Source organism: Zalophus californianus, chromosome 3, assembly GCF_009762305.2.
Source record: "Zalophus californianus isolate mZalCal1 chromosome 3, mZalCal1.pri.v2, whole genome shotgun sequence".
Classification (NCBI taxonomy): domain Eukaryota; kingdom Metazoa; phylum Chordata; class Mammalia; order Carnivora; family Otariidae; genus Zalophus; species Zalophus californianus.
The window spans coordinates 45,807,324-45,833,266 of record NC_045597.1 but is presented as its reverse complement, the minus strand read 5'-3'; the positions used below and the strand labels follow the sequence as shown (position 1 = coordinate 45,833,266).

At 40.6% G+C, this 25,943-nt stretch overlaps 1 long non-coding RNA gene across 1 annotated transcript in view; it reads right to left on the bottom strand.

The window, feature by feature from the left end:
- Positions 1-24,350, bottom strand: part of LOC113920907 — a 58,509-nt gene extending 34,159 nt beyond the window's left edge. Inside the window, exon 1 of the long non-coding RNA XR_003519424.2 lies at positions 24,287-24,350. This is a non-coding gene — a long non-coding RNA (uncharacterized LOC113920907). The remainder of the gene's footprint in view (positions 1-24,286) is intronic.
- Between the last annotated feature and the right edge of the window lie 1,593 nt (positions 24,351-25,943).

Genomic DNA, 25,943 nt, shown 5'->3' with positions numbered 1-25,943 from the left:
AAAGGAAGGAAATACTGTCATATGCTACAACATGGATGAACCTTGAGGACATTATGCAGATTAAAATAAGCAAGTTCCAGAAGGATAAATACTGCATCGTGATTCCATTTATATGAGGTATCTAAGTAGTCAGACTCATCAAAGCAGAAAGTAGAATGGTGATTGCCAGGGGCTGGAAGGAGAGGAAAATGGAGAGTTGCTGTTGAATGGGTATAAAGTTTATCATGTAAGATGAAAGTATTCTAGTGACCTTTGTGCTTACAGTTACCAATATTGTAATGTACACTTACAAATTCGTCAGACTGGTCTCATGTTTCTTACTATGATTTTTTTTAAAGTAGATATATTAAATTGAAAGTGAAATCAAATTAGTAAAAAGAATTACAAGAAGCATAGTTTTTGCTTCTAGACCTATGGCTATCCACAGTCAAAACCATTTTTGGTTTTGTTTTTCAAAATATATTCCACAATTTTTCACGGTAACTTCCTCCATTATCCTTAGGAAATTTTTCTTTAAGGTGCTCCTAACTCTATCATGAGATATAGGATTTGTTTCTTGTCCTAAGTCTAAATGTTTGATTTGGTACTTGACCATGCCCTGAGGATTCGTCGTGTATCTTTTCTTCCCTGTACTATAAAATGTGTTAAATAGCTCTGAGACTTTATCATGCTATAAACTATTAAAATTCCTTGGTATTGACCAGCAGATTGATGATCCTTAAACTTCATTATAAAATAACGAATTCAGTCAGAGAGGTAGTTATCTTCTCAGGTTTTATTCCCTTGGCTATACCTTTCAGTTTGTTACCTAGCCCTTGCCTCTCACAAGACCTAAAATCCAGGTTAATTTACCTGTGTTATCCACACATGCTACTTATATTTATACTTAAGTTAATTAAAATTATATAAAATTGAAAATTCACTTTCCCAGGCACACTAGCTATGTTTCAAGAACTCAATAGCCACATGTGGCTAGTGGCTACTGAATTGAGCAGCACAGATACAGATCATTTTTGATGATTGCAGAAAGTTCTATTGGACAGGACTATTCCAGATCCTCCCATCACCCTCCAAAGCCCCACCCCTAGTTGGCATATTAGCAGAACTCTGAGCTTCTAAATAAATTTCACTTGTCTCATCTGAAGTGTGAGAATAACACTTTTCTGACTCAAGAAAGAGAACTGACCCAGATTATCTTTGAGGTTCCCTACTAGTATGATATCCTCATTTCTGTGACTCCACTAAGACTTGACACTTGGTCAGGAAGATAACTCCATTATAATAATGTTTCTCTGGAAAAAATCAAATTTGAATTACATCATCTCAACTCACAGCTTCTTTGCCAAGAATATAACCTACTTAAGTGTAGGAACTGCATTCCAACTTCACAAATTCCTTATTGGATCCAACATGGCAGGTGGTACTTAAACTGTATTTTTTTACACCCCAAGAGGCCTTGAAAACACTGTGATAAGAGAACAAGCCTCTCTATGAAGGGTCACAGCAACCCTGTTAAAAGACATCTGGGAAGCAGAAAATTCACTTAAAAATGCAAACCACATAGTCCTGTAAGTAATTAATTAGGGAACATAAGTTGTATTTGAACTAAAATGGAACCTTTGATTATACTTAATGTCTGGTGGATGATTAATGTATAAAATGTTTGCTGTTTACTAAACAAGGGATTTGTCTTTTCTTTACCATCTGAAAAATCTTGTTTGAAACACTTAGTTTCAGAGATGTGATCATTTCTTTGGCACTTACTGGACTGTTAAATTGAATTCATGCTGTCCTTCCACGTTTCCCAACCTACTCAGGAAGTATGAAAATGGGAACTGATGAGCAAAGCCTGGACATGTTTCCACATCCACTGTGTTAATGTTTATTAATGCAAGTTAGCCTGCACACAGATCTACCACCTGGACCAAGATAAATGGTGAACAGTATACCTTGCTGCTTGGGCAACTTCCCTTCCACATCTAAAACAGAAGACATCTTCTAACTTGGGTTATTATTCACTTTCGTGGCAAACCTTATTGAGATCATCATTTTATATCATAAACCTTTTTTAAAAAAGATTTTATTTATTTGAGATAGCTAGAGAGAGAGAGAACATGTACGCATGAGTTGGGGGGGGTGGCAGAGGGAGAGGGAGAAGCAGGCTCTCCACTGATCAGGAATCCCGACAGGGGCCTCAGTCCCAGGACCCTGGAATCAGGACCTGAGCCAAAGGCAGATGCTTAACTGAGCCACCCAGGTCCCCTATCATAAACCTTTTTATATCAGAAACCCAGATATGTTTGACAATAATTCTCAACATAAGAGATAGTAAAAAATGTTTATCAGACCACCCTCTTCCCCACTTCAAGTAGCCATATTTGTTCTAGGTTTTCCTGAGCAGGGAAAATGAATTGGGGGATGATTGGGTGATTTTCCCCCAAACTTCCTGGGTCTTCTCTTGTGCCAATTCAACTTTGTTTTGTTATTCTTGGCTTTATGCCTCATGAGGAACCAGAAGTTTATAAGCAGATCTAGGAACCAGTGGTTTTCATCCTGGAACTCATCAACCCCAAGAAGATAAAAGCAAAATTGCATGAATACATGCATTTTTTTCTTAGGAGAAGGTTAATAGCTTTCATGAGATTTTGAAATGAATCCATGATCCAGAGGAGATTAAAAAGTCCCAATTTCAATGGACTTGGAATGTAATCAAGTCACCTATGACATATTACTTCTGCAATGAGAAAGGGCCAGTGATAGTGCACAACACAGTGGCCACAGATCTATAAAAAGAAGAACTTGAATGCTTAAGACAGGAGCCCCTGTCTTATCCCCAACTTTTAATAGTTGAGATATGTTTGGTAAACATGGATGAAGGACTTTAAGCGCTGATGTATGTCAGAAAGCTAATTATAACACCCACCACGATTTATTGCACGTCTACGTACATAGCAATTGATCCATGTTCTTCCATTTGATATCAGTTCTTCAGGTGAGTATGATTTACCCCAGTATAAGATGAGAAAACTGAGGCTCATATTGGCTAATGTGTTCAAGATAACAAAGCTGACTGACATATTGCAGTACAAAAATTAGAGCCCAGGTCCCTCTGAAAGCTTCTACATTAATATGCCCAGCTAGGAATGTCCTTCCAGACTGTAGGCTTGGATCTTCAAATCTCCAGTCATCCCAACTAAAACGGGAAAGGTGGCACATCTCATGATTCTTCAGGCAGGGCAAAATAAGGCTAATTTTAGAAGTCTAATGAGAAAGGATTAAGATACTTCCTGTTAGACAGTCAACACAAGTGCCTCTCATTAGCAGCAATAAAAAAAACAGCTTTATGGTCAGCAAAGGAAGCAGCCTCGGCTTTCTTTTGTGAGTCTCAGCTGGGTTGCCCCTTTAAGAAGCTTAGCCCACATAGTCACATTCATAGATCCTCTAAATCAAAACCTTTTCAAAAAACACCCAGGAGTGATCCCTAACTACCAAGGAGTAAGACATATCTTCTCAGGAAAGAACCCTGAAGAGGTTTATCTGAATGCCGGTAAGGTTCAGCTGTTCAAGAGAAAGCCATCTAGGTAAGTGATTTTACACAATTTATGAATTTTATCCCATGCCAGCAAACTTTTATTGACACCTGTTCTATGCAGGAATTGTGCAAAATGCTGCCGAAGGGACAGAGATGTACAGGAGGAGATTGCTGTCCACCGCGGGTTCAGAGTTCTTTGGGAGAGACAGGTATACACCCCATACATGTAGTCTGGCAGATAGTAGTATGTTGCAAAATCAATTTTCAACCAAAATCAAGAGGAGAGCAGGACAGGGAAAGAGCAGACAGGGAAAGTCTGAAAAGGGCTTGTGGAAAATGTGGACTCTTTGGATTAGTAAAGGCAAGTAAGACATAGATAGGGACTAACATCTCAAAAGCATAGAAGAAGGTGTGTATGTATCTGGAAAAATAATAATAGCCCAAGGAGGCCAGAGAGTAGAGTGACTCTGGAGAGTCAAGAGAACACAGGGCAGTTGGCCCGGGAAGATGGTTGGAAGCTAAGGGCGCACTGCAGCCGTTGTTAGGCCCATCCTGTAGACCGATGGTACTCAGACTGTGGTCAAAGTAAAGCGGCCTCAGGAACACCTGGAAACTTGTTGGACATGCAGAAGCCCAGACCCCGCCCTAGGCCAACAGCATCACAATCTGCATTTTTATCTGATCGCTGGGTGATTTGTAGATGCATTAAGTTTTGAGAAAGACCGCTGAAGACAATGAGGAGCCACTGAAGGTTTCTAGGAGAGGGGAGTAATCTGACCTTAGCTGTGCTTGGGAAATGCACCTTTGTAAAGCAGCATGGGGAGCCCACAAAATGGCCATTCAATAAACAGCTTTTCAATGACCACATTCTTTGCAAAAAGATGAACAGTTGTCTTCTGGAATGATGATTATTAAATGATATTCCAGCAGCCAGAATTTTATCACATTTGACTTAGAGGTAACTCAGATATTAATTTTTTTAATATAACTTATTCATTGAATGAGGAGATGAAGAAGGGAAACCTGGTTGTTGCTGCAAAAAAAAATAGATGTATTTTTCACTTGAATTCTTGATCTGAAATCTATGTAACCATGCTGCCTGATTTTAGATGGTTCAAAATTTTTAATGCTACTTGAAATCTGATAGCCAAGGACCCTGTAATATGAGATAAAATTAATCAGGCAGGCTCAGAGCCCTAATTCCAGAATAGTCTATGGCAACTCTTATACCCTCCTCCATCCCCCAAACACTCATTTTGAGATACCCAGGATCATTTTCTTCATTTCCTGCCCAGACAGCTGTGGAGTGTTGCAATTCTTTGTTAGACAGCTGCAGCATTTCTCCTTAGAAAAGGATCCATCTTGTCAAGGATGCGGTTATTCTCAAATTTTTAGCTTATTTTTTAAACAGTGATGTACCCACCAGATGTAGAAATGGCTTAGCTTTAGAAACCTTTAGCGCAAGGCCATAGCTAACATGCGCATCCCGGCTTGGAGGTCAGCACTAAAAGGCCTTCCCTGGGTTGCTTGTAATCTCCACTGCTTCGGGAAACAGTCCAACCCACTCCTGTTGGAAAATCCTCTGGACTCCTGAAAATAACTCCTTACTAGCTGAGTGAACCTTAACCATCTCCTACGAGCAGATAAGAAAATGCCACACATCTAGAAGGTGAGGAGAAGACAATTTTAATCCTCAATTATCTCCTCCTTCCACACATCCACAAAACAGCCCTGCTATCTTCTGATCTTTACTATGAAACTGCAGAGAGGAGAGAAAGAGCTAAAAGAAGATAAAATCTCCCTCCCTCTCTCTCTCTCTCTGCGCAAGCACCCATGGGCAGTTATGTAGGAGGGAGACAGGCAACCACATAAAAATTGAAAATTACCTCAGATGACAGTAAAGGAGACAGGACTTGGAAGACTGCAGGGAGCAGAGATGATTAGAGTGAGTAGGCACGTCGGGTGAGGGCTAAGAGGTTAGAATACTTAGATTATTTGGGAAATGTTGGACTTTAGGTCAAGGGAGGTTTGTTACTATGCCATGTCCTATAATTTAGATATCATAAATCACAAATAGTTCAGATATGAGGGAAGCTTTTCTCCTCTTAAATGACTTCTACTTTCACAATAACCTCTTATTTGGTACTATTTTAATTTTTTTTAAGGCTCCTTAGACTTGGCAAAATGTGTCCAGAGGCAATTAGAAGTCCTATTAGTTAACTTCTGTGAAATCGGTGTTTAATAGCTTTTGGGGTGTTTCTCCAAATAAAAATTCCATTTGCCCCATTTCTGTTTCGAGATCTCTAATAATCAATAAATTCTGTTTGACAAGGAATGCCTCAAGTTAAAGCTATTTCCTAACTTTGTAGAATCAGACACAAGCTCTATCCCCTGAGGTAGAGAGGAGACGGTCTTTGTTCATTGGCACAGCCAAGTGCACAGAGACCAGGCAGTGAAGTGCAACTGGTCTGATGTGGTCAACAAACTGCTCTGGTACCTACTACAGATCAGGGGGTTTGCTGGGCAGAGGCTAGAAGAAGATAAATAAGGCATGAACCCTGACTCACACAACTTACATATTACGAGAAAGACAATCAAGGAAAGGGTACTTGTAATACATGTTTATTAATATAACAGGGGCAGCTTTTCCTGACCAATTGGAGGGGAAATCCCTCCAAAAGTTAGTTGTTCTTAGAAGTCCATTCTGATGGAGGTTTTGGGTAGTGTAGATGCTCAGGCAGGGTTAACCAGCTCTGAGAGCTCGACTAACAAGTTTAAAGTCATGGTCGTGTACAAAATGAGTTATCCCAGTACCACATGCCAAATTCAGCAAGGGTGACCCCTGCAGCACTGGAGAAAGTTCTCATGTAGCCAGTATGTGGTAGGCAGTCTGTGGTTGGTTTACTGGGAAAAGCTAGTTAGGGGGTGCATCACCACCAAGCAGCTTAGAATGAGCAAGACTCTAGAGCTGGACTGCCTGGGTTTAAATCCTGGCTCTCCTGTTTACTAGATATTTGACCTTAGGCTCAATCTCTCTGTTTGAGTTTCCTCATCTGGGAAATGGGGATAATAAAAAACACTACCTACTTCATAGGATTTTTATGAGAAGTCAATGAGTTGAATTGTGTATAGTCTTAAGGATAGCGCTTGGCCCTTAGAAAGTGCTTTGAAAGGGTTATGTTAAATAAAAGTCAGTATCATGACCCTCATTTAATGTCTATCAGGATAAGGTAGCTGAACCATATCTCTTCTCGGCCTTTTGGCTAAGATCAAGTGTAGGTAGCTGAACCATAATTTTTTCCAGATCACATCTGCTTTTTCAATGGATGAGATGACCTTTCCATGAGGGAAATGGACCATCTGTCCCAAGCAGCCTCCCACTCTATCAAAAAAGTTCCACTCAGATTATATTCAAATAAAATAGCTCCATGGCCCCCTCTCCCCTAGTTCTGGCATAATGAATGGGATACATTTTCCCAAGAGACTCTTGCTATGGTGGGGTTCATCATCTCCCCTCTTCTTTAAAATTCAACCAGAAGTTAGAGGCAGTCCCATATTAAGGGAATAGAGATCCCAAGATCTGATAACAAATTAGCATTAAACTCTAGTCATATCCTTTTTTAAAAAACTTATTTAAATTTAATTATTTAACATATAGTGTATCATTAGTTTCAGATGTAGAGTTCAGTGATTCATCCATTGCGTATAACACCCAGCGCTCATTACATCATGTGCCCTCCTTAATGCCCATCACACAGTTACCCCATTTCCCCACCCTACCCCTCCTCCAGCAACCCTCAGTTTGTTTCCTAGAGTTAAGAGTCTCTTATGGTTTGTCTCCCTCTCTGATTTCATCTTATTTTATTTTTCCCTCCCTTCCCCTATGATCCTGTTTTGTTTCTTAAATTCCACATATGAGTGAAACCATATGATAATTGTCTTTCTCTGATTGTCTAGTCATATTCTTTTATATGTCTTTCTCTTAAATTCAGCATTGAATTTAATTACATTGATTGGCTTTGTCTTATCTCCAATTATAAAACCAGTATTTTATAAATCTCTTGTTTTTCCTATTGTTCTCCACAAAAGTTAGCAAACAACCTCCCTCTCTAGGCTATTTATTAAAAAATAAAAATGAAAGTTACATTTAGGCATACACATTACCCCTGGACTGACAGACTTCTACAAAACTAATTTCCCCATCCTCTTATCAGGGGTCTGTATGAAGGCAGCAGCGGCATGGAAACTATTTATAAGCTGCACAGGCCAAGTAAATGCCAGGAAGCAAAACTGGCTGCCTTTAAGATTTTACACAGACATTCCAAGTCCCAGAGCTATTTCTTGTTCAAAATTTTAATAATTAGTCACTTTCTTCAGCTGTGACCAAGGGAAAAAAAAAAAAGCAAAAGCTTCCTAGGAGGACGTTAGGATCATATTAGGCTCCTTTGTCAGGCAGCTTAATAAGTGTCCCACTGAGAAGGTCAGCAGCCACAGCCCCCCCCCCCAAGTCTCATTGTAGATAAAAACTCCACTGATAGGCACTTGAGTCCCTGACCTGCAAGTTAACACTCTCTGTTTTTCCAGACAGCCGTTCTCTGGAGTGCAGGCTGACAATCATGTCAAGCAGGGCTAGGACCTGACCACCAGCCTCATTTTCAGTTGTGAGTAAAATCAGGATTTGAAGCCAGGTCTCTGAAGATCAGGCGCAATGACATGAACTTGGTCCCCTAATAAATCACAGCTGAAGTTAGTGTTCGGGAGAGCAAATGCTATATGATGCTTCTGGCAAGATGAATTCTATTACAGAATTTTGTCCCCTTTTGCCTTGGCTTAAAACTTTCAAAGAAGTTTAATCAGACTTTCCCAAACCCCATGTTTATCCTTTGTTTAAAAGCAATTTTTTTGTTCTTTCGGGAAATCATCGTACGGATGGCCTCAGGGAAAAATTACATATTTTATATTTAGTCTGAGGGCTGTTGGGCTTTCACAGGAGCAGAGTTTAGAGCAGAAATCATATGTGGACCTAGGAAGTCTGAGTGAAGAACAAAAATTACATAACAAGCCATTTTTGAAAGAGCAAAAAATTACATATCAAGTCATTTTTGAGGTATTTTTTAACATTTTATGTTTTCTACCTAGAAATGCTGAAAATAAATAATACCTGAAAATTATGATGTACCTTCTGAATTCAGCTTCAGTGGAGCAGGTGATACTTAAGAAAGCATCACCGGTAAATATCAAAACATCACAGAAATATTGATGTTTTACTTCTATGCTCTTCTTAGCAATTTTTATGTGGGCCAAATGGTATAAACTCAGCATTTAAACCTACAAAGTACAAATTTTTTTTTCTGATTCTTAACGCAAAGATGTGTACTCACAAAGAAAAATCAATTTGTCAACCTTGCTTGTACATGACATTTTTCATTTCCCCACTTGCTGAGGAGAAACACAGACAGTGTGTGCTGCTGAATGAAGTGACATTTAAAGAATTGTGATTTTTTTTCTTTTCGTTTACTACCTTAGTCACATTTAAAATTTTAAATATTACATGAATAAGCCTTCCCTACATATTTGAAATCAAACCAGTAAAATTCCTTGCAAGGAAGCAAAATTTTCACCTACTCAACGCACCCTTTTATGTCTGTTGTCAAAATGATACATTTAATGGCATCAAAAGGCTGAACAAGTAGAAAATGCAGGGTCTTTGGGCAACATTTTACAAATTTATCCAAGTTTTCACTTGCCCTAAACTGACTTTTTTTTTTAAGATTTTATTTATTTTTTTTATTTATTTACTTGACAGAGAGAGACACAGCCAGAGAGGGAACACAAGCCGGGGGAGTGGGAGAGGGAGAGGGAGAAACAGGCTTCCCGCGAGGGAGCCCAATGCGGGGCTTGATCCCAGGATCTGGGATCATGACCTGAGCTGAAGGCAGACACTTAACGACTGAGCCACCCAGGCGCCCCATAAACTGACTTCTTTTAAGCCTCGTCTCATGCCTTCAGGATCTAGCCCGTGCTTAGTTTCATGGCCACATTATTCTAACTGCTGAGCTAGAAGTAACTAATGGTTTCACATCGTAGAAGAAGCAGGTTTACCCCCTTGAAGAAGGTAATTGGTCATTGATCATTGTCTGCCATATTTAGAATATTCTCTTAGTCATCTTCCATAATTTAAAAGGTGGGTTTTGTGGAAATATACTGCCTGCCCTACTATTTTTCAAGCAGATCACTTTTTCCTAAAGTAGCTTCATTATACCAAGTAAACCCATTGCTCATTTCCCCTGATGCAGGATGACAGCAAATACCCCAACCGATTCTGACTTCAAGTGCTTTATACTCTGGGAAATGAGTCTTGTTCTACCCTAGACCCATTGAACATCCATGCCAGACTCTGTTTGTTACTTCATTTGTTTCTTGAAAAAAGCCCTATAGGATTGGTCATCTTATCACCATCTTATACCTGAAGAAACTGAGACTCGGAAGGGTTCAGAGGAGTTAAGCTCACTTAGCTATCAGGAATTGGAATCTAAACTGTCTGCATCCAAAACCTGGATCCCAGTGACGGAGCCATCTTGGTTCTCTTTCTGGCCGTAAGTGAAATATAATGGTCAAGATCTGAAGGCTGGATTCAAATTCCACCTCTGCTCCATCCCAGCTTTGGCACTTTGGAAAAAGTATTTAACCACTGAGTGAAATGAAGCTAGAGAGATGCATGTCCCATGGGAAGCTCACAAAGATTAGAAAGTGTGTGATAAGCACTCCGCCTGGTGCTTCCCATGCAGCCAAGTGTTGAATATGAGAGCGGCTGTCAGAGCATAGGAAGTATCAATTTCAAATATTCCAGATCACAGTGTGTGTGTTCAAGGCATCTGTAGAGTTAAAACTCAAAAGCCTTAACCAACTTTTTAGTCATCCAGGACCTTAACAATCATAATTAATGAAAATGTCTTTTGTTAAAAGCTTACCACTGCCAGGTGCTGTGACGGGCACTTTACACACGTATTCATTGATTCTCACAACCACGCAATGAGCTAGAAATTAAACCTGTTTTATAGTTGGTGAGTCCAGGATTAAGAGTGGTTATATATTCAACCAGCTAGTTATGCAGAGGAGTAGAGATGTGAATCCAGGCAGATACCAGAACCTAAGCTTTTCCTATAGTTGTGTGGGCTACTCTTTGATTATCTCTATAGCAGGATCTGAAGTGACTTGTCTAAATTCAACTGTTTTGTTATCCCTTTCTTTCTCTGTACATTCAAAGGATGGAATGCAAACATTTTAACTCACCTCCTAGATAATTTCAAGGTTGAGACCTCCCCGCCCTCTAAGAAAGGGAAACTAGCTTATCAGTGGCTAACAATTTGGGTTCTAAGGGTGCTGAGCCTAATAATAGGCCATACACTCTGTAAGAAAAAAAAGGAAAACAGGGTTTCATGACAGTTAAGTCCCTCTAAGGGAGGAGGAAGGATTCCCTCAGAATGAAAGTCAGTAGAAGGAAGTGACTTGGAAGAGGAGGTGAAAAAGAAAAGCGTCATGGGGACAGGAACTGCACCCCTACAAGTCAGCTTCCCAAAGGACAACTCTAAAGGGCCTGGGTGAAAGATAATCAACCAAAGTGGTAAACAGCCGTGACTCTGAAGCCAGCCTGCCTTGGACCGACCAAACCCAATTCTACTACTCACTGGTTTTTGTGGCCTTTGACAAGTGGCTTAACCTCTATGCTACTCAACTGCTACCTCAGATTTCTCTTCTGTAAAATGGGAATAATGTTAGCATCTACATTATAGGGCTCTGAGGGTTAAATGAACTGATACCTGTTAAGCCATGAGGATAGCATCCGGCCCAGAGGATGTGCTCAGTTATTATTTATACAGTATTTGAGAGCCCTTGAGTTGGGTGGAGCTGTGTCATCATATGCCCAAAGTGGAAGTCTGGGCCATGGCCTGCACCCACATCTGTGCCTACACCAGCAGATCCTCCTGTTAGGGCTCAGAAATAATTCATTCTGGAAGGATCCAATGATGTACTTGTGATTTCCCAGTGGGAGCAGATCTTGACTTTGCTACAAAACCCTTCTCTGCCACTTCCAAATGCCACATGAGGACCACTGCCTATCCAAGATCAGAAAGCTTGTTAAAGTCAGAGCCGAAATGATTAACAACTAAGACTCCAGTTCCCCTTTCTTCTATCCACACTTCAATTTTGCTCAGTTCCCACATGCATAAAATAAAAACACCACCCATTTCACAGAATCATTGAGTATTAAATGAGGTAACAAATAATCATCCAGCAAAGTGCCTGACATAGTAGGTCATTAAAAAAAATATTTATTTCCTTTTTTCTTTCCTTAAGCTAAAGACAGCACTTATTAAACCCTGTTAAGGGACCAATGATTTAAGGTGAAAGGCCTCATGAGAAGCAGGGAATTGGTTCTATCATTAAGACACTGCTGCCTATACCATATCTACGGACTTATTCCTTCCCCAAATGCTTGTTTTTCATAATGTAGATAGGTCAGAAAGAATGCCTTCAAATGAGGATAATAATAGTAATGATCATTAATAAAATCTAACTTCAGATATGTAAGAAAATTGGCCTCTGTTTCTTTAGTGGAAATGTCTATATTTTTCTCCTTTGGTCCCTAGAAAACTAAATCATCATTTATTCCTACGTGTTAGGAAGAGATGTGCTCTGCTGTAGTCATTAAATTCATTTAAGCTCACACAACAGAAGGAGTCGCTCTGGAGGGCCTTTGTCATCATTAAATGAGCACCTATGTGGCGTTGCCAGAAGTGAAAGAAATAGTCACTTTGAGGAATGAAAGAGAAAAGGCACTAGCATAAAAATTAATCAGTTGAAGCATATTAGTAGAGAGAGACCCACAGTCTGTTTACTACATCCCCTGTGCGACAACTTGACAAAGGTACTGAGGAAAACCACTAGAGAGGACCCACCATTTTAAGACCAAAATACCAGAAACAAAGGCTGACTTGAAGTACTGTTTGTGATGCTACACCTAACCCTCCGCAGGACAGATAATTTCTCACACCAATCAGTCCATGGCTAGAAATGCTGAGGAGGGGAAAAAGTCCCTGCTGCACACTTTCCTGTCTTTCCCCAGATTCTAAATCTTTGTACAGAAATAATTTGCAAGCACAGGCATCTCCGGGATTCAATAAATTTTCCCTACCACCTCCCTTTGTTCCTTCAATCCTAGAGGGATGCTCCAAGCAGACAGGAAATGTGACCCAGAAGTGTGGCAGCACATTTGTGTCTTGTTTCAGGAAGATAAGTGTTTCTCAGCCTCGTGCAGTTGAACTCACACATTCCATCTCTGAGGAAAGTTTTGAATAGTCCTGGCCCTTTGTTCTCAAGACCACTTTAGGAAACAGCCCTTAGAGACACAAAGACAATAAACTGCTCGGTGGGATGCTCTGTGCCCTGAATATATATCTTCAAGGATCAGGATATGCTATTGATGTTTTCCTATCATGGTATTGTAGGCACGATTTCTTGTTACCAACCAGGACTATCAGTCCTAGATTAGGTTACACTTGAAGAATCTATCTCAACAATCACATGCTGGTTCATAGAGTGAGTATAATATTTGCACATAGCCTTCAAATTAGTCCTAATTTTTCCCTGGAGTATAAAATGCCATTGAAAGTATTTTTAAATAGATGGGAAATATGTGGATAGTCTACACAAATATCTATATGTAGCTGGACTTGACTTAAATGAACCCAGACATAGAAAATTTATCTCTATTAGATAATAATAACAGTCATTCATTTGCTTTCTTATTGGAATAGGATTTAAAGCTAGCGAAATAAAAAAATAAAATAAAATAAAAATAAAGCTAGGGAAATCAGGACTGGGTCTTGGGTTCAAACCAATACCAGAATGTATGATGAACGTGCTCAGAGATGCCACGAGTCAAAGGAAAATGTGGACACATCCCCACCCTGACTATGTGCAGAGACAGCCCTGTGGACCCAGTTGGTTGAGAAGAAGAAGCGGGCTCTGACTTTCAGACCCTACCTGTGACCTCAGCCGGGAACAGCACAGCTGTGGAAAGCCCTTCATGTGCTCAGGGCACATCCCACAGCAGAATGAGTGAGGAAATCAGTAGTGGGCTATTGCTTCGTAATAGGGACTATCCTATAGGTGAATCTTTAAAAATGTGGCCTCTGCCTCATCCTTGTGGTTATTCAAGCAGAAGTGAAAGGTTTTCCCATCCATGGCATAAAATCAAGCAAAAAGTAATCACCATATCTCCTGCCAATCTTGTCTCCTTGACTGGGAGAGATTTTAAATGCAGAAGGAATGCTCACTTGGCTCGTTCCATCAGCAGCAAACTAGCCTCCACCTCACTGTCGGATTAATAATGTTTTAGAATACCGGTCACCGATATGAAAAGCTCTAGCACACCAAATACCCTGATACATGAGCAGTTCGTGTAGGAAGGACTATAGTTTATAATCGAATGTAATGTACGGGTGGTAATATTCGTTATACTTTATAGGAATGGCTTTAGTTTATAACCAAATTTAATATATGAAGGGTTATATTCTTTAAATACATAGAATAAATTTTATACTTTCCAAATGAAAATCCAACTCATTACCTTTCATAAAGGCAACAAACAAAAAAGTCATAATCAGGAAAAAAAAATTAGAATCCACCCAACTAATTTCTTCTGAATCATCTCTCTATCTGCTCCATTTCTCTTTTCCCCCACCCTCCCATAGTCTGTTGTTGCCAGCAAGTAAACATAAATGCTGAAGCAAGAACAAAAGGAAAACAGAAACATATATTTATGTAAACTTGTATTGATTCAACTAGGAAGAAACCCCACAGCTTTCAAGGTCTGAGTCACAAATCATTATGATCAGAAATGCTGAAGTGCTAGGAATACACAAGTACTTTGGCTTGTTATCATGGTTCAGGCCTGTTGCAGAGCCAGAGAGAAGGGGAAAACATTAAATATAGTTTTAAGCCTCCATGTATCAGGTGATATTTTGGGAGAGGGAGGACACGGTGGCCATGAGTCCAAGCTCGTCTATTCGGCGCCACACATACTCGCTGACAGATCCGCATTTGGGAAAATCAGAGGGAGGTCGCATCACCTTTCCAAACATGAGAAAACTCTGTTCTTCCCAAGATGACCCGAAATGTTCTAATTATTGGTTATTCCCTCTGGTTGGTGATGCAGCCAACAAGCACGTAGAGTTCAGTGAACCCACAAGCGCACAGCTGTTATCTTTGACTTGTGGCCAAAACAAAAATTGGAACAGAATTTACCCAGACAAGTGTAAAGGCTTCTGTTTAAAGCAGCTATTTTCTGAGCCAGATAAACAACTCTGAAATGGAGAAGAAATGAATCCTTTTCTAGACTATCTGAATCAAAGTGACGTCAATGTCTTAAAGACGAGATGTTAACATAGATTACCCACACGGACTGTAGAAGTCTTCCAAAGGAGGAGGCAGCCTCCAGGCTGCCTGGAGTTCTACCTTCTTCATCAGCTTGTTTTTGTGTTTGGAAACAACTTTCTGCATTCGGGAAAGGTGGCTGTGTTTATTTAGTTCCTGATATAAAACATCGGAGGACTGCAAACTGCTATTCTGGAAGCTTTCATGAGCCAGCAGTTGTACAGGCCAGTGGCCTGTTGGGCCCAGGAGCATCTGAAGCTCTTATTGGGCAGTATGATGGCAAAAAGAAACAGAGTGGTTTCACTGTGGGATTGAGTCAGTGATCCTGGTCCTTTGGATTTCCGCTAAGAGACGACATTAACAAATACCTTGCTTTTTATAGGAAGCCGTGGGACTGGTAAGAAATAGCTGGTAGGAGAAGCAGGGAAAAAAATCACCCTCCCTGTTCCTTACACAAACACTGTGTGCCTGTGCGAATCTGGCAATCCATCTTACAATCACCAAACAGTACAGAGCAAGGAAGCAATTCACACTCTAATGGTGCTCCTCAGAGCTTTCCAGCGCTTGATGCCTGTTGCGGCTGCTTATAGTGTATACCAGCGGGTGGGTATAAAATAGCAGATTCAGAGCCTGCAGAAGTAGTGTCCCAGGGTAGAAGAGGAGATGATTTTTTTTTTTTTCCCCAGGAGGGTGAATATGCATATCAGTGTACCTGACTGGAGAGCTGGGTCCTGGTTAGCTGTCATCAGCAGCCCTCCTTCAGTACTTCCATCTCTAGCGGTCTGTTTCGGTGATAACGAGGCTTATAACACAAGGGTTTGAAATGCCTGCTTCTCTTGCTTCCAGTGGGGTTGGAACACACATCTGCCATGCAGACAGGTGTGAGCCTGCTATCAACTTTCATCCACTCCTCCAGGTCCCCTGCACCCTGCACTTGCAGCAGGAGTAAAATTGCACTGGTTCCAGAGGCTTTTCCAGACATGGTAAGAACTACAAGACATTGTGGCCTGTTCTAAAATACTCTATCGTTAAGGCAGTCAGCTGCATAATTGGTGTCGACTTCATACCCAATGGGCAGGGATAGTTATCAGAAGCCCATTGAACAAATGGATGGGATGTTTCAAACCTATGAGCATCAAGCTTCTCCAAAAATAACAAGAAGTGACAGCTGAAGTCATGCTTAACAGAATTGGTTTTAAAATGTGAAATGGGTTTTTTAAAAGCAGCACTGCCTTCGTATTGGGTGTGAATGAGGCTTAGTAGGAAATATCAGAGGAGGGGGAATCCCTATCAAAGCTGAGACTCTTGCTTTGTCCTCCGCGTAGACAACTGGCTATCTCTAGATAATACTTGAAAGGGTGAGGGTGTGTGGGCAGCAGACGGGTGGGTGGCCGAGGCGCGTGTAAAACAAGGCTCTAAGAGTTTCAGCGCACTTCATAAGCAGCACTTTAGGACCCATCCTTGTAACAATTCCAGAGCTGTTGTTTATCTGGTAATTTGTTTACCTCAAGTAAGCAAGGAAAATTGCACCTGCCACCTTCCCTCCCTCCCCTGAATCATATGTTTTCTGTCGTTGGTTATCTGATTGTTTTCCCTTTCTCTACCCGATGCACGCCCTTCTTACAATTCTCTAACCCTGGGTCAGTACATTTTTTTCTGTGAATAGTGAAGAGGCTAAAAGTTTGCAGACCGTATAGTCTCTGCCACAACTATTTAACTCTGCGCTTAGAGTAGGAAGCCAGCTACAAACAGTGCACAAATAAATGGGGAGTCTGGGTTCTAATAAAACTTTATTTACAAAAATAGGTTGGGGGCCAGATTTAGCCCACAGCCATAGTTGCAGACTCCTTCTGTAAGGCATTGTGTCTTAAGCAAAATTAACCCTGGGAAATACTGTGAATTTTCAGTTCCTTTCCCACATTTGGTAACATTCTGTGGTAGATCCTTAGTAATGCTCCCCCCCTCGCATTTGTTCATGTGTTTCACAGTCCATAGCTTTGGGTAGTCTCCTGTCATAATGATTGTTATGGGCTGAATTGTGTCCCTCTAAAATTCATATGTTAATGTCCCAATTAACCTCAGAATGTATCTCCATATTTGGAGATAAGGCCTTTAAAGAGGTGACTACAAAAAAAAAAAAAAAAGGCCTTTAGGGTGGAGCCCTGATCTTATATGACTGCTGTCTTTGTAAGAAGAGGAAGAGACACCAAGGATGCACATACAGAAAAAGCCATTTGAAGAGGCAAGAGGGAGGCCCTCTACAAGCCCTGGGGAGAGGCCTCGGAAGAAACCAGGCCTGCCATCTCCTTAATCTTGAACTTCCAGCCTCCAGAACTGTGAGAAAATAAGTTTCTATTCTTTAAGCCACCCAGACTGTGGTATCTTGTTAGGGTGGCCCTACCAAACAGTTACAGTGTCTCTGGGCCAAACATGTGATTTGCTTTGGCCAATGGGGCAATAGCAATTATGACACGAGCAGCAACTTGAAAAGTATCGCTTGCTGCTCTTGAGCCCCCTGGTGGACAAATCTGGACTCATCTGCTGGATGGTAAGAAACATGACCAGTCAGTTCATCACAGCAACGGGTGAGGTGAACCCCAGAACTGACTGCCTCATTGACTGGCAGCTGACCACAATTGCACAAGAGCCCGATTGAGCTCAGCAGAACCAATGAGCTGAAACAGTCTAAGTTGTTGAGTCAAGAAAACTGTTGTTGTAAGCCACTGAGTTTGGGGGTGGTTTGTTATATACAACAGACATGCCTCCTAACCACCTGCCATGTCTTCTCCACCTCAACGCTCAGACCCACCTCTTTTGTCTCCTGTCTCCTGCTTCAACGCTGCACTCCATTTTTCAAGGCTCTCCTCCCTCCACACCATCCAGTAACTCAATCAGGCCCTTCATCCACTATGGTCACCATTCTCTACTAGGCGGGTGTATTCATTTTCTGTCACTGGGATAACAAATCACCGCAAACTTAGTGGCTTACAACAACACACACTAATTATATCAAAGTGTGTAGGTCAGAAGTTTGACACACGTCTCCAGGGAAAATCAGGATGCTAGCAGGGCGGTGTTCCTTTATTAGTGCCTCTAGGGGATAATCTGTTTCCTTGATCATTCATGTGATTAGTGGAATTCAGTTCCTTGTTGTTGCTAGAGGACTGATATCCCTGTTTCCTTGCTGGCTGGCAGCTAAGGGCCATTGCCGACTTCTAGAGCCACCCACATGTCTCAGCTCGTGGTTCCCTTCTTCCGTCTTCAAGGCCAGCAAAGGTGGGCCAAGTCCCTTCCACACTTAGAATCTCTCCTGCATCTTCATTTATCACATTTCTCTGACTCCAGTTAGGAAAAGTTTCCTGCCTTCAAGGGTTCATGTGATTAGATTGGGACTGCTCTGATAATCTAGGATAATCTCCCCATCTCAAGGTCCATAACCTTTACTATGTCTGCAAAGTCCATTTTGCCATATAGCATTGCCTATTTATAGGCTCCAGGGCTTAGGGTGTGGACATCTTGTGGGGAGGGGGCCGGTTATTCTGCCTACCACAGGTGGCAACTTGCAGCAGTAAAATCAGAGTTCTTAGTGTCTCTCAGTTACACAGAATTTTTTTTAAAAAGCCAAATGCCAGCTCTCAGGGTGGCTGCTCCCCATCACAACCACCATGATAGCCAGTCTGGGGCTTCTGCATCCTCCGGAATTGCCATGCTTACTTATGGCAGAGTGGGCTCCACCTACATTTATGGACCCTTCTATCTCACAGCTCTTCTCCCTACTCAGTTGTAAATTAGGGTTTGTGGGCCTATGAGGTTTTCAAGAATGATGTTGGGAATCCCTTATGTCATTATCTTGGGCAAATGAGTTCTAACAAGTCATCATTTTTCTAGCCCAACTGCTTCAAGCCTGAGATGGCTGGACTTAGTAGAGGAAAAAGATTATGTTATAGCCAATGTCACAAGTGTGTACACCTATCCACTTAGAATTTTGCAAACTGGTATATTGTAGTTGATTGAAGCTACCGGGACCCATTCTATATCAGTTAGAATGCCTTCAGCTGCAAGTAAAAGAAATTCTGATTTAAACAGGCACACACAGTATGAAAAATTACTATTTCACATCATAAGGAGCATAGACAGAGATCAAACTTCAGGATTAATTAATTCTGTGGCTCAGAAAAATAATCAATGTCCCAATTTCATTCTCTCTCTCTCTCTCCCCCCCGCCTCCACCCCGCCTTTTATGGTATCATCAAGCTGGTAGCAAGGTGTCTGCAGCTCTTCCTGGCATCACATCCAATTATAACTACATCTGGAGGAAGAAGAGAGATTGTCTCTTCCTGTACCTCTATCTTTGTTTGAGGAAATGTTTTCCTACAATTTCCCTGGTAGACTTCCCCTTCTGGTTTCATCAGCAGACTTGACCCAATTTTAAAGCAAGACAAGGAAGCAGAACATGTCACTTCATCAAGCCCTTCCTTGATCACTCTTTTAAAATCACAACCGCTCCCGACACTTGTCTTCCAGCATTCCCTTCTGAATTCACCAAGGCCTTGTTTTCCTCCTTAGCTTTAATTGCCATATGTTTTGCTTTATTTGTACATTTTCTTTACATACAGACTATAATGTAATCTGCATTATATTAGGGATTTGGAACTTTTTTATTTACCTAAAACAATGCCTGGCACATAATAAGTTTCTCTCAGTATTTTTAAGTAATTGAATAAGTGATACTCCTTGAACCAATGAGGCCCTTGGAGCTAGAGGTAAGATCCACTTCCCCATATGGCTACAGCGGGAAAGGTGGGCAAAAACTGAGTTTATGTTAAGAGTAGATGGGGGGCTTGGAAGTGAATGCTAAATAGGCAACCAACATCATCACTCAACCCCACTTCCCCACCACCACTGTCACTAATACCGACCTGGGGTAACTTTGAAAAGACAGAGACTTGGTTATACTGAATCTTAGAGGTGATTACTGGTTTCAGGACTTCTTGCTAAGAATGTTGATCCAAGGACCAGGCTTCTAGAAGTTTGTCATCACAGATCCACTCATCCAACCATCCTATCATCATTTGGCATCTAAGGGAGGTTACCAATGCTATAAGCCCAATGGCTTATTTAATACTTGTTCTTCCGATATTTGTATTTTTATATAATTTACCCTTATAATTCTGAAGAAGCAATTTACCTAAAGTTGACATAGTAATAAGAAGGGTTTTTTTCCTGGAAATAATCAGGATGATCTAAAGCAATTAGTTGAAGCAATAAAAGGAACTAAGGAAAGCCATTAGGCTGATGTTTGGCTATTCAAACTATCCCACCCGGGGAAGCCTGCGTAGAGCTTGAAGAAAGACAGCAGGTGACCATATTCCTCTGATTAACATCAGACTTCTGCAGCATAATTCATAATATTCCTGTTCATGTTCTGCCCTCAGAGTTCTTGAGACCCCCAAGGTAGGGGAACATCAGGTCTCTCAGGCCTCCTTCCGGAGGCCCTGCCCTCCGAGAAGAGCCAATATATTCACTGTGGAGAGGTATAGATCAGGCACTCAGTTTATGCCAGTGCCAAAACCCCTTCCCACCTCTTTCCAAAGAACCTTTCTTTATCCTTGGGAAGACGCAGGGGGACCGTTTGACCTATCCAACCCAAATCCTGAGACCGGGACAGTCTTGCTACAACCACTATGACCCAACATAACCCAGAGTCTTCCCATTTGAACCCATTCTGCCTACATAATGCTGGGCTTTTCCTCAGAGCTCAAGAGTCTCTTACCCCACTTAGCCATTGTCATCATTGCCCCTTTCAGATTCTGCTTCTTCAGGGGCTGCCTGTGTCCCCTTTTCCCCAGGCAACCAGAGACGACTTCTGCCCAAGCCCCTTCCCTGAATCCCAAGCTCTTTTTTGGAATTCCTTATGGTCTCTAGAATCAGTTCCTCTCAATGAAGCCTGACCCTTATTAGGTACTCTCTGAGGATACCTAGTTATAATCCAGTGTTTTCAGTACTTTTTTTTTTTTTGCTCAAATTGTTCGAGCTTTGGTCAATAAGAAAGATTTCCTTCAGGTTGACTCCCGTGTCCTTACGATAAGTGCCCTTCCTTTTTTGAGCACTTTTCTCTATCATAAGATAATCCAGCTTAATCTTGTATTTTCCTGCCCCACCCCAGGAATTAATCATTTCTTTTGTTGTTGTTGTTTTAAGATTTTATTTATTTATTTGACAGAGAGGGACACAGCAAGAGAGGGAACACAAGCAGGGGGAGTGGGAGAGGGAGAAGCAGGAGAAACTTATTTTGTGCCAGGCATTGTTTTAGGTAAATAAAAGTCCCAAACCCTAAAGCAATGCAATTGACATGATAGTTTGATATATGTATCAAAGTCCATGATTTATACTAATAGCTCTAATTCCAGCCCAACACCACAGGTTTTATTTTAGCCTTCCCCCTTTCCTTATCTGAAATGTCTTTCTCCGATAGTGAGAAACTTGGGTTATTATCTACCTTATTATTTATTATATCAGTAAATTTATGATCTCATTTGTTCAACTCTAGTAGACATAAAGTACTTCAGAATTTCTACCCCATGCCCCTGTGAGAAACACATTTATTAACTAGATTACAGCATTTGTATAGCATTTGTATACAGCTATTTTTGTATTTAGTCTTACAGTAGTCAATCAAAATACTGTTTTCCAAAGTTACTTAGGTTTATTCTTTGCTAGCAGTGGGATTCTTGACTCTGAAGTCTTTTTCAAGCAACCCGTAGTCCTCCTCATAGTCCTGTGACCATTTTATCCATATGCAAATGCATGTAGAGCTTTGGGTTTTAACATCATGATCCCTTTCTTCCTAAAAGGCAGGCGCATTTAAACATACTTTTAAGGTCCCACTTTTAGACTAAGATCCTTAGCCTAAATAAGTGTCAAATATATATTGTGCCAGATTTTTATAAACGTCTTCTTTACAAGATAAAACCTCTTAATTAAAGAAGGAGAATGGGCTTGACTCCTGTGTATATTGTATTTATGCTTTAGTATTTTTCTGTACAATAGTTTGGATGCCTGAGATGATCACTATAAATTTCTTTTTATTATTCTAAATTTATATGATCCCCTTAAGTGGTATATTGGATTGCTATAGTTCACAACCTCCAGCCATAAAATATAAAGCAATAAAATCTTCTAATTAATGCACACATAGGCAAAGTTTGTAATTAAATGAAAAGCTATAATTGGACCCAGTGCCCCATCTAACATGAAATAGCAATAGCAATGAACTAGGGGGGGAAAAGAAGAGCTGAAATACTCAGCATTGAAGTTGAATGGTTATTTACAGTATCTTAAAGAAAAAACATTATTCCAGATTTTAGGGAGAAGAAATATCCATAAAACCAATAAGGAGAAAATCGGTCTCAATTTATCATTACACAGGAGGATAAGGTCTACTATATTTATGACACACTAATGTGGGGGAAGACTATAGCAAATTTGTGGATGTAGTAGCTAAAGAAATAAGCTCATCTATTTACTATGATCTGCCCACATATACCCCTACACACAGAAAAAAAAAAAATGCACACACACACCCTTCCTTAGTGGGAGGCCTTAAATTCCCACTTCCTTTTTTTGTTTTTGTTCTACACATTTCTCTATAAATGTTATGTCTCTTGCATCAAATGGAGTTATTTTGTCTCTGACTATAAGCATTTCCAAAGATGATGTCAAATGACCCACAAGTACACTTTTCACAAATAGCTTGTTTCCAATCTCTAAAAATTAATAGTAATAATTTATGAGTTCCAAATTTTACATGAAATGGGGGGGTTCATATTATTGTATTATATTAATTTCAGGATCTAACTAACCAAAGTTGCTTCTCCCCTGTCTTCTGATTGAACACTAACTGCCACTACCATCCACGTAGTCACCCAAGCAAGAGCTTAGAAATCATCCATTACTCTTTACTTTCTCTCTGCCCTAGTTCACCTTAATCAATCAATAAGTTCTATTAGTTCTATCTCCAAAATGTAGCATGAGTTCATCTTTACTTACACAACCCTAATCCAGCCTACTATCATTAATTAGCTGGACCACTGCAGTTGCCCCTTGACTGTTTTCCCCAATATTCATTTTTCCCACTTTGAATCCATCCTTTGTACTAAGGCCAAAGTGACTGATATTTCACAAATATAAGCTGATCACATTATTCCTTTTCTTTTTAAAGAATGTTCAATGCCTTCCTATTCCTTGTGGGTGAGAGACCACATGAGTCACCAGAGGAACTCCTCTTACCCCACACTCCACCTCACTCTCTGAACTCAAGCCCACAACAATCCTTCAGTTCCTGGAATGCTTCCTTCTGCTCAGGTCCTTTGCCCATCCCTCCCACTCTGCTGCACCTGGTTAGCTCCTACTGATCATTCATATCTCAGCCCTACTGTCACCTTCTCTAAGAAATCCTCACTAACCCCCACATAATAAGTCAGGTTACCTCTCACATGTTCTCAAAACAAAATGGACTTCATAGCATTCATTATAGTTGAAATTCTGCATTTATTTGGAAAAAATGTTTAATTTCTGTCTTTCTACTTCTCCTGGACTATAAAGAATTATGTCTATTTGGGTTCTCTAAAGTATTCTTAGCACCAAAGTGAGTAAGTACCTGGCACTTAGTAGGTGATCAATAAATATTTATTGGACAAATACTGAATAAAAGAAGAATACTTTATATGGAATTTTCACTTTTGTCTTCTCTATCAACCATCAACAGCAGGTGGAATAAAAATCCTGTCAGTGCACGTGAATCTCCTATTGCAATCCCTGAAGTTCTGCTGAGCTCAAGACAGATGGAAACCCTGCAGCATCCTCACAGAATGGCTCTCAGATTTGACCTGCATACAAAGCAGAGAGCAGACCACTCCAGGCAGAGAGCCACCAGCCTGTTGACATCCATAAAGTACAAGGCTAGCTCTGGCTTTGACCCTCTCAGGTCCAGTAAAACATGGTAAAGATGTAGAGAAGGGATGGGCTCATTTCCTGGAATTATTCCAGAAAATTTGAATACATGACCAACATTTGAATATATGACCATTTGTCAGCCACTCACTATTACCTGATAATTTGCTATCATCTTTTTCAATCTCAAAGAGCAGGAGACTACATGTTTCAACAGTGTTTTTTCTTCTTTCTGCCATTCCCAGGTGACATATTTAGTGAGATAAAAATGAGAATAATGCTTTCTGGTCCTCTCTTTTCTAGTTCCCATGAAAATATTATGTCCTGACCATGTGGACTATGGAGGGCAGGAGAATGACCCACCTGTAGAGGAGACACACCACCTCCGGGAAGGATCCAATAGGTCAAACGCTGGGCACAAGTTGTGTAGTGAATGCTTGCCTGCTCTGGAATGGAGTCAATATGCAGGAATTTGTTCCCATGGAGCTGGCTGAGCATCACAAGGGATTTCCAGGTGGCAGAAGTTCTGTGTATCAGGTGGGTCCTGAGGCATGGACTATGAAAGGTGCTAGAAGCAGAATTCAATATTAAAACAAAGGATTGTAGGAACTAAGCAAATGGAAGCAAAGTCTATGGCCAAGCAAATGGTTTGTGAATGGTGGGAAGGGAAGAATGAGAGACAGAGGATAGAATGTTAACTGGGCAGACACTCCCCCTCCCTAACACAGTCACTTGTCCTTGAATCTTATGAGATTCTATAAGATTACAGGCATCTTAATGGGTCATTTTCTGTTCTTTGACACTCTGATGAACCTGCTGGGAAAACTCTCAACATTAGAGCATTTCAACCACCTACCTTTCCATTCATATAGCTGGCCTGGTGATTATGTACCTCAAGAGAGAATTCTCCTCACTATGCAAGATGGCACAATTACTAGTTAATGACCTCCCCCTCATCCAAGCTCCCAGTGTATGCAGTCATCTTTCTCAAGATCCCACTCAAAAATGTTCACATCCAGGTAGACTCTTTTAAACTGTCTCTGCTCCCATCAGGCCCCATTCCAACCCTGACTCTCAGCTAACTGCACCATCTATTTTATGGAGAAAATAAAAGCCATAGAGCAAGAAATACCTCAAACTCTTGCCCCTACAATTTGACCTGAAGAGGTGCCTAGATCCTTGCTTTCTTTTTTCTACTTTAGAAGAGGCAGTTCTGCTGCTGCTTAAAGCTAAGCCCCCCACATGCATGCAGGATCACATTCTCTCCAAATCCTCAGAATTTGCTCCATCAAAGGTTTTCCCTTCCTTTTCTCTATCTTCAACTTTTTTCTTGCTACGTACTTTAGCAAATAAGTCTCTCCCTCTTTAAAAGAATTAAGTTATGCCTTTAACTGTTTATTCCCTACTTTCCCAGGTGACTTAAAAGGCTCCTTTATGCAGGCACACCTTGAAGATGTTGCAGATTCAGTTCTAGACAGCTGCAATAAAGCAAATATCACAATAAAGTGAATCAAATTACTTTTTTGGTTTCCTAGGCATATTAAAGTTATGTTTATGCTATTAAGTGTGCAGTAGCAGTATGTCTAAAAAAACAATGTACATACTTTAATTTAAAAATACTTTATTGCTAAAAAATGCTAACCATCATCTGAGCTTTCAGCAGTTGTAATGTTTTTGCTGGCTAAAGGTCTTGCCTTGATGTTGATGGCTGCTGAATGGTCAAAGGGTGGTTGCTGAAGGGTAGGGTGACTGTGGCAATTTTTCAAAATGAGACAACTAAGTTTACCTCATCAGTTGACTTTTCCTTTCACAAATGATTTCTCTGTAGCATACAATGCTGTTTGATAGCATTTTACCCACAATAGAAATCCCTTTAAAATTGGAGTATATCCTCTCAAACACTGCCACTGATTTATCAACTAATTTTATGTAATATTCAAAACCCTCTGCTGTCATTTCAACAATCTTCACAGCATCTTCACCAGGAGTAGATTCCATCTTTGCTCTTCCATAAGAAGAA